We start from the raw sequence: 10,249 nt of genomic DNA, 5'->3' as shown, positions 1-10,249 counted from the left end.
GGCCATTTTAGATTTATTCAATTACATGTTTAAAAGCTTATCAGTTTCACTTTCCAAGATTATGCATGTGAATTTTATAGTCCTGTTGAAATGTGAATAGGGCCTGAGCGTTGGGCTTAAATCACATATTACTCAGCAAAGCCTCTATGCATTCGCACTGAACGCTTCAATGGCCACTTGCAGGTGAGTTCACAAGCTTATTATGCATTAGCAATACTGACAGAGGGCTTCCCTGGTGGCGCAGGGGTTAAAGACAGTGCTGTCAAGCTATCACCACTGCAGCACAGATGGTCAGCCAGGGAGCTGACTTGCATGGCACAGCAGACCTCTCCTGTCTCCTGTGGCTCCCCTCAGCAGTGGACTTCAGTCAGTCTTCCTGTTCTGCTTCCCACTCTGTCTCTGGTGAACCTTCTCACCCTTCTTCCCAACCTCTGGCCTACACCCCAGCTCTTGGATGCATAAATAAATAAATCTTTTTTAAAACACTAGTAGATTGTTCAAAAGAAAGTGCAATGTAGTATTAGGATGCTCATTTTTATCTTCATCCTGCCCTCATTCAACAGAAAACCCTCGGGGGCAAAGACCATTTGCCGAGTTTTCATTGCAAGCGCCAAGTGAATATGCATGGAGTTGATTCTGTGCCACCTCCCAGTCGTCCTGCCGGCCAGATGGCAGCCTCGGCTGTGAGAACTAGAACAGAAGCAGCATTAAGATTCCCTGTGCAGGGGCGGACCAGCGCACAAAGAAGGAGCCCTCACACCAACGGCACCCGGTTCTGCTTCAGCTGCCTGTGAGGACGGGACACAGCTCTGTTTGTCTAGACCGGTCTGAACTATGAAAGGCATCTCAGATGCAACAAAATACTCATTGCCTTTGAGAAAGACATTGAGTCACTTTCTTTTTACTCTTTCTGGAAATTGGTGTTAGGTTTAAAACAAAATCCTTTCCACTTTAAAAAGGGCCCCTGGAGTTCTAGGAGGATCTGTGGGGCAGTTGTCTTGCGGATGCCTGCAATCATCTGCTAAACGCCCAAGCGCCTCGGCACTTCTCTTCTTGGCCTGCAGGTGTCGTCTCTGAGCCAATGAGCAGCCCACTACCAGGGCACCTCTTCAGCGCAGGACTCTGGAAACACCTGTTCTTCTATTGCTAATTAAAAAGTGACTCCTGTCCCACACGTGTATTTCTTAAAAATTAAGTCTTCATTTAAGTTATCAAAAGGTTCTCTGAAAGTGTCACTTTATTTGAAGTAAACTGATATATAACAGTTATAAGAACACATCCTAATTGATATAAACAAGAGTTAAGTTCCTATAACCTATTTCTGATCACATGCATGCAATGAAACTTCCACATATAGAACCAAAGCATTAATAACATTATATAATCAGTTATATTTGTTCATTCATTTGCCAATGCACTTATTCCAGTTAAGGGTCACAGTGACCAGTCTATCCCAGAAGTTCAGGAACCAATCTGAACAGGGCACCCCCCTACCCCCCACCCCTCCCACACACTCCTCCCAACCAACAATCACAACACACCAGTGCACATCTTTGGGATGTGTGTGGGAGGAAATGAGAGTACCTGGAGAAAAACCACACAGACTGGGGGGGGGGGCATGTGAACCCCACACAGTGAACGGGAAGGGAAGCCATTATTTTCCATCACCATTGTGATGAAATGACATTGAACAAAACAGTGTCATTCAAAGACCTGTTATGTCGTACTGAAAATAAACACCACGTATTTGAAAGATACTGCCTTAACGGTTCTCATCACAAAACAGAGCTTCTCTCCCCAGCATCAGAGTTAGCCACGTTACCCCAAAGTTGCATTCTAACATGTCTGAATCACCTGTAGTGGTCTGATCATTGAACTTTGTATGTCCCTATTTTGCTGCCTACACATTATGGTTCTTCTGCTCTCCAAAGCCTTGTGGAAATGGTTAATAATTTATGCATTGCAACTGCCGCTTTGTTATCTAAACATTAGGTCAAGAGCAAGACCCTCTGAAAATGAAGCTCTAACCAACTGAAACAGATGGCAATTGAGCCTTCCAGAGGCCACGTTCACCTCATATTTATTTACCTGGCAGGCACAGAATGAGCCTATTTTGCTTTATGTGCAAAACTTTCCTCCCAGGCCAATTTTCTGGTGCCCCTCGATGACATATGGCAAAATGAAATAAAAGTATCAAGAACAGTAATTTATTCCTAAAATACATCTCCCAAGAGCCGCAGATATCTACCATGGCAACCTCTCTTACCCTGAACCTGAGCTGTCACGCACATTAAATTACTTTCTGAATCAGAGGTAAACTTTATATCATGAAGTACCATTCATAGCTACATCAATCCAACCTGAAATCTGCATGACTCTCTTGACCCCAACTCCTAGATATCCACAATTCACAGATCGACCAGCTTTGCTCTATCAATACGCCTCACCCTGATGGTGTATTACACTAATAGATTACTGGAGCTCAGCTCGCTCCGTTGATGTATAAGAGCAATACGTTAGGAAGGACCCGGCTCACCTGGATGATGCATAGTTGAAATAGTCGTCCGAGGGAAGTACGTCGGTGATGTATGACCCTACCAAGGGCACCAACTGGGACAGAACAAGTTCAAAGTGGTTTTGGTTTAGTCTGTAGAGGCAGAGAGAAGACAACTTGGATTCTGTCAGGTCACAATCCCAGTGACCACATGAGGACTCCGGTTGCAGGAGCTGTGAGCAGCTGCACCCATTGTTATGGAGCTTTTGTCTGAGGATTGCTTCTTTGTTTGCATTTATTAATATCTCTGGAGGCCTGAGTGAAAACAAAGATGATAGAGGTTACTTTTAGGGAATATGATACGTTACATTATAAAATTGTTAAAGGAAATTGCCTGAGGACCTTTCTTCCATTAATTCTTAAAATATTGAGACATTTGGGAACTGTGGACCTAAATGCATTTTCACCGTTATTCACATCAGCTTCACTACAATACAAAACAAAACACCATGTGATGTGCCAGCGTGGAGTGTCAACTATGGCCACAGAATCCGCAGGCATAACAGCAACAGCATTTTAATGTCATGCTCTTTGGCTAGTTGACAAAGCTGGAACCTGGGAGCTTGGTGGGAGATACCACTTCACAGGTCTCTCCTCCTCCTCCTAGGACTGGTCTGCACACGTTTGTCCCACAGCACTGCCGGAGACACAACAACCAATTACTGCCTTCTAAGCTTATTTTCAAGATGCCTGCGTCACTTGTGCTAATGTCTTCTTAGCCAAAGTGAGTCATATAGCCATGACAGGGAAATACACCCAATTCACAAGGTCAAGGCACTGAAAAATTACATGATGAAGGTTAATACAGGGAGATGCCTCCCTGGTGGCATAGCAGGTTAAAGCACAGCACTAAGAAGCTAAAGCCACTTCAGTATGAGTTCCATGCCAGCCTGCCCCAGAGGTGACCCATATGGTACAGCAGACCTCTCCTGACCTGTCCATTGCTCCCCTCAGCACTGTACTTTGTCAATCTGCCTGTTCTGCTCCCCACTTTGTCTCTGGGGAATCCTCTCACTGCCCCTGCACCTCTGGCCTGTACCCCAGTTCTGTATGCATAAATAAATAAATCTTAAAAAAAACACAGGGGGAATGGTTACTATGCAATTTATGCAGGCGGACAAATCAATTGCATATACATATATCCATGTGTAGTATAACAACAGGAATAAGTTCTGAGAAATGCTTCGTTAGGCAATCACACCATTGCATGAATGTCATAGACTGTGCTTCCACACCTAGACTGCATGCTTCAGTCATTAGGATCTCCATTGCATATTCAGTCTGTTGTTGGCCAAAGCGTTAAGTTTTGTTATTTTGTAGAATACTATACAGGCACGAAAAATGAACTACCGCTTTAGACCACACTATCAATCTCACACACTGACATTGAACAAATAAAGTTAGACACAAAGGAATTCATAGGTGTGTCTCCATTTTATATAAAGGTCAACAGCAGGCATAATGAATAGTGACTGCTGTTAAAAGTCAGAGCAGGGGCATGTCTTGTAAACAATGACTGGACACTGGCCTGGAGAGTAGGAACTCTGATGTTTGTAATCTGTTTCTTTATCTAGTAGTGGTTGCACTGATTTGTTTACATAGTTAGAATCCTTGCAGGTCACCTATGATTTGGGCATAGATGTTATGCTTCCATTAAAAAGTCTTTGTGGTCCTCCCTGGTGGCGCAGTGGGTTAAAGCACAGCACTGAGAAGCTGAAGCCACTTCCACATGAGTTCAATGCCTGCCTGCCCCGGAGGTGACCACATGGCGTGGCAGACCTCTCCTGGCCAGCCCGATGCTCCCCTCAGCAGTGTACTTTGTCAGTCTGCCTGTTCTGCTCCCCACTCTGTCTCTGGTGAAGCCTCTTGCTGCCCCTGAGCCTCTGGCCTGTACCCCAGTTCTGTATGAACAAATAAATCTTTAAAAAAAAAAAGTCTTTGTAAGAAAACTAAGCGTGATAAGTTTATGTCTTAAGTAGATTTTTCAAAAGACATTTAAGACTCAAAAGACATTTTAAATGAATGAATATTCAGAATGATATTCATGATATTCAGAATGACAAAAAATTAGCTGTTGAGCAGAAAAAGGGAGGCGCTTCTCATGGGGGCCGGTATACTCTTCCCACCTACAATTTTACTTTGTTGGTTTTTCTTTTTCTTTTTCATACAGATCATTTTGGCCACTAAACCCCTTCCCCCACCTCCAACCCCCACATTCCCTATACCTCTTTCACTCTTTCTCCCTCCCATCCACCCTTAGCAATGTCACTTCATTAGTGTCTGCTGGCTTCTATAAGTCTGCTTTGCTGAGTTGTCCACTATGTAAATGTCCAATATTTTCTGTACAACCTAAAATTCCCTCAAACTCCTTCCATTTCATTGTAAATGGCAACATTTCATCTTTCCTTATGGCTGAGTAGTATTTCACTGTGCGATAACTCCCTCTGTCTAACCCCTCCATTTCTGTTTCCCCTTCACTAAGTCTTATCCATTTTCTCTCCTAAATATGCCTAAAAGAGACATATACCTATCTCTATCTATAGTCACCTTGACATTCTAGAGATCCAGTCTGTGACCACATTCATTCTCTGTACTACAGAAAGATCATTCTAGACTCTGAATTCAAAATTGCTTCCTGGCTTAACACATTCACTGGCAAAACACCCCGATATGACCTGAAAGTCTCTTCCTGATGGGGCTCCTGAAAATATGCCCATCCTCAGCCTCCCTACTCTCTCCATCAACCTCTGCCCCGTGTGGCTACACAGCAGGCTCTGTCTCTCCTGGGGACCTTCGCATGTGCTGTTCTCTCTACCTGACATGGTTCACTTCCCACTGCCTTGCCTTGATACCTTTCCCTCATTTTCCAAGTCCTAGGATCAGCATTCCTGACCTTTCATGTCCCCTGTCACACCAGTGGTCTCTGCTGGACTTCTCCATCTTTCCCCCAGGAGGTGAGTTTCATGGGTGGGCAGTCTAGCTTTGCCATTGTAGTCTGAATGTCTCAATCAATATGTGAGTGAGAAGTTTTCATAAAGGAGGTGAAGAAGGAGAGAGATGGCATTTCTCATGTCAGTCAACACTCGGAGGCTGGGATGTACAGGGTAATTTGGGGGACCCTGGGGAGGTCATGGTTGGGGGAGCCCTGTATTATGGGTATCGGTCTTGGAACAGAAGCGAACATTGAAAGCTTTTGAGTAAAAGGAGATGAGGAACTAATTTCAGAGATTGAAGTAGATGCTTCTGGAACTGGTGGGGAGGGTAGAACAGAACAGGAGGGTCTTGGGGGGCACGTTCACTCACTAGCAAGCTCAAGCACAAAGGAACAGAGACCTAGAGTTTAACAGAGGGATGGAAAAAAGGGGCAGGTGTGAGCAGCTCTGGAGGAAGACTAAAAGGACTGCTGTCCGGCGGGATGATGGGAGACAGCCAAGATGCTGAAACTGAGACCGTGATGAACAGAGGTCGGGAGGGGAAGGCGTTTGTGGAGGGAAACAGGTGCTGAGGAGGCAGGTGGTGATGAGCCCTGAACGGGGAGCCTGGCAGACAGAGAAGGGAACCCCACACAGAAAGGGCTTGAGAGACTGAGGGAGCGTGTTGAGAAAGGAGAGGGGACAGGTTCTGAGGCACGGAAGGTGTAAGACAAAGAGTGACAGAGCAGGGACAAGGCAGGAATGGGAAGGTGATAGCAGGTCAAAATGACAGGCCAGTGGGGACAGGACACTGTCACCAGGTTCTCACCAGCACAACTGCGAGACCATGTGGGCTCAGGGGACCCACACCGGGGTTTATTGAACAAACAAGGGAGCAGGAGTCTCGAACGCCCCAGGTGAGCAGTGTGTAGTGTCCAGAGTCCTAAACCAAAGGCCATTCGCCCACAATGTTGCCATCTTGCTAACTAGGGCCGGGCACGTGTGGTGTGGAGAGCAGCGGGCCCGGGAGCCAACTCACCGCAGCTGGAGGCGCTCACTGGTGGGGCTGCTGATAGGAGTGCAGCAGCCACAGGCCCAGCCCGGAGGTCGGATGGACAGCCCCGGCTGCACCAGACAGCCGCAGAGACAGCGGCACCGGGAGGTGCTCTCAGAAGGTGACCCGGACACAGAGGGGTGGTCACCCGTCAACAGTGCTGGGCAGCTGGCGGGTCACAGCGCTTTGGGAGTTGCTGCCCCACACCAACAGGCAGTCAGTGCTGTGAGACAGCAGGCCCGAGCCCTGGTGCTTTCAGGTGTGTTAGAGGCAGGCAGCGGCCCCTGGTCTTTGAGAAGCTCCTTGGTTTCTCTGCAAAACTTTTCAGTTTCTCTCTTCAGAGGTCAGCTGCTGGACGCCTCGTCCTCCTCCCCTGGCAGGTCAGGAACAGTGCCCATCTCAAGCACAGAGAGCATCTGGGCCAATCCGAGAGTCCAGGAGCACAGCGGTACAGGAAGCCCAAGCTGGCTGCTCTCCTCCCTGTGATAGTGATGAACAGGGGTCGGGAGGGGCCTCACCTACCAGTCTGATTGGACCAGTTACCAACCAGCTCAAAGCTCACACCTGCTCAGTCCAGCTATGCTCCAGGCACCAAATCCACCGGCCTGCAGCTGGAGGAGCCTCAGAGCTGGAGCCAGCTCCTGGGGGCCTCGGAAGCTGCTTGCCCTGGAGTGACATGGCAGGAGAACCACTGCCATCCACTGTCACCACTGGCCTCTGCTAGCAGTCAGAGCCCCATTGGGGCCACTGGAGGCAGGCAGTAAAATGCCTGCAGCCTGCAAGCAGTGCTCTGGGACCAAGAACTGGAGCCCTGAGGGGGGATAGGGGTCTCCAGTTTCAAAGGGACCAGAAGAGTGTTCAGGGAATGGAACCAGGGAGGAGTTGGGGGATGGCTAAGCATTTAATTAAGTTAATTGAATAAAGAAAGTGTTTAATGCTGCAGAGAGATCAAGGAGAATCCTAAATCCCTGGAAATTATTTACTGCCCACTGGACATTCCAGGTGGATAGGTCACCAGGAGAAGTTGGAAACAGCCCTGATGGCTTTTTCAGAGATGGGGACTTAGCCTGTCAGGAAAGAAAGCAAGATGAACAGAATTATGGGAATGAAATCCAGAAGCACCTCTTTAGGGGAAAGTTGGGGCGTGAGGCCACCTGCTTTGCAAGTTTAAGGGTTCAAGCTCAATGCCAGCAGAGGAAACACCAACCATCCCAGTTCCCAGTCTTGGGGTGGGGTGTGTCTATGGGGTGGGGGGGCTGGGGGCAATTGGATAGTGAATATGAGTACACTCATAATATTGATATTATAATAACTGTTCTTTTTTTTTTTTTTAAAAGATTTATTTACTTGTGCATACAGAACTGGGGTACAGGCCAGAGGCTCAGGGGTGGCGAGAGGCTTCACCAGAGACAGAGTGGGGAACAGAACAGGCAGACAGACGAAGTACACTGCTGAGGGGAGCAGCGGGCGGGTCAGGAGAGGTCTGCCACGCCATGTGGTCACCTCCAGGGCAGGCGGGAATCGAACTCATGCGGAAGCGGCTTTAGATTCTCAGTGCTGTGCTTTAACCCGTTGCGCCACCAGGGAGGGCCCTAACTGCTCATTTTATTGAAGCCTCTGGGCCATTCACAAGGCCTAACAATTCCAAGAACCTCCCATCAACCCTGTGAGGAAGTGCCGAACCTCTGGATTAGTGAGGAAACAGGCACAGGAGATTGTTACTTGCCCAGAGTTGGGCAGCGGGGGTGGGGACAGGAACTCAGCCTTGGGTCAGAAGCCATGTCCTTGAGCAAGTAACTCAGAGTTCTTCCTGGTGGAATCAGTTTATGGGAGAGAAAGAATGGTTAAGGAATCATGAGATTTGGAAAAAAAAAAAAAAAGTAAGAGCAAGAGTGAGGGGGCCCTCCCTGGTGGCACACGGGTTAAAGTGCAGCACTAAGAAGCTAGCCCACAGCTGCTTCAGCACAAATTCGATCCTCAGCTAGGGAGGTGACCCACATAGCAGTCAGCAGTGCACTTCATCAACCTGCTTGTTCTGCTCCCCACTGTCTCTGCAGAATCCTCTCACTGCCCCTGCACCTCTGGCCTGTACCCCAGTTCTTTGTGCATAAATAAGTAAATCTTTAAAAAAATTAAAAGAAAAATCTTTGTATCTCTAATATTACCTCAATTAAAAATAAATTTGCTTTTTGTCTGAAAAAAAAATACAAAACTCTAGTCACAGAGCCCTGGCTGAGTAAGTCAGCTGAGTGAGTTACCCTAGCTTCCCAGAAGCTCATAATCTCCTTTTGTTCCAGCAGAACATTGCTCAAGCATTTTATCAGCAATTCCTTTCAAGAAGGTCAGGAATTACATCATGGAAAAGAGTTCTATCCTAGACTAGGATTGAGACTGTTTTCTTTTTCTATGCTTAATTTAATTCATTGTTCACTACACCAACTTGTATCTCCTGGACTATGTGGTGCAGAGGGGTCTTGGCTACAGAGGAGAGCAGGAAAGGAATATGACCTGAAGTCTAGGAAGTCTGAATGAAGCCTTTCTCCCTTTTCTGTCCCTGGGCAGGGATTTTTGGAGATCCCTAAGTGTCTGGGAAGGTTTCCTGGAAGGAACAAAGTGGCTAAACTTAATGTTCTCAGAAGCAGTGTATTCCCTGCAGCAAGCAGGGCCGTGAGGAGAGCTTCTTGGAGCCCAGGTGCCCCAGGAGGGCTGCACGCGGGGAGGGTGTGTGGGGGTTCAGCTGCTTCTCACCTAGAAGGCCTAAAGGTGAACTAGAACAGAGATGACTTAAAATCTGGAGGAAAATAACACAGAGCCCCTTCCAATTCCTGAAAGTTGAGCTCAGAATTACAGTGAAATTGAAATACAGTGAAAAAAGCAACCAGCGTTGGCAAATAGCTCATCTGGAAAGAAGCCACCAGAGGTGAGGGATGAGGGATTGCGGCAAAGCAAGACAATTGAAAAGTGAGCAGAAGCCCCACTTAGCAACCTCTTTAAGTGAGCCAAATTATTTTGCATTCTTACTTTCCATCTTTAGGTAAAAGTGCCAACTTAGCTATTTATGGACACGTGGGCTCGGCAAATCAAAGGGGGTTAGTTAACTAAATAATATTTTGTTTAAAAAATTTCAGCTGGGAAGGGAACATGCTTAGTGAAATAAGCCAGAAAGAAAAAGAAAAATACCGACGGTTTTACTCATAGCAGGAGTATAAAGTACCGGGGGTGGGGGGGAAATAATAATGAACAACTATACACCAGAGACATTTTATGGGGGAGGAGTGGGGAATGGGATCAAAAATGGGGGGGAGTGCATTAGACTATGGTGATGGTACACAGGTGAATTGGTGATGGGAAGCCCACGGGGGGTACAACCGAGATGGAAAAAGGCACAAAATGATGTAAAAATAAACTATTACATTAAAAACATTTCAGCTGGACCTCCTGAACACCACACCCCTAACACCCTGTGTCGATACTGCTTTAGGGCAGGAAGATACCATTTAGTTCTATTACCAGGGAACCTGAAGATGACAGATGCACTGCTAACATGCTGGCAAAAGCATGTGGCACACTGGCAATGTTTCAGATGGCACTGCGGGCACCAAGGGTCACCCACACGCATGATGCAAGGGTCATGTGTCCAGGTACTGCAGGCAGACGGGACGGGCACCGGAACTCCCTGGGGGTCTCCTACATGCCAGGGGCAGACCTGACGCTTACTGTTCAGACAGC

Source organism: Condylura cristata, unplaced genomic scaffold (genome assembly GCF_000260355.1).
Source record: "Condylura cristata isolate star-nosed mole 26May11 unplaced genomic scaffold, ConCri1.0 scaffold00018, whole genome shotgun sequence".
Lineage (NCBI taxonomy): Eukaryota > Metazoa > Chordata > Mammalia > Eulipotyphla > Talpidae > Condylura > Condylura cristata.
The sequence above is the reverse complement of the archived record's forward strand: the minus strand, read 5'-3'. Positions refer to the sequence as shown.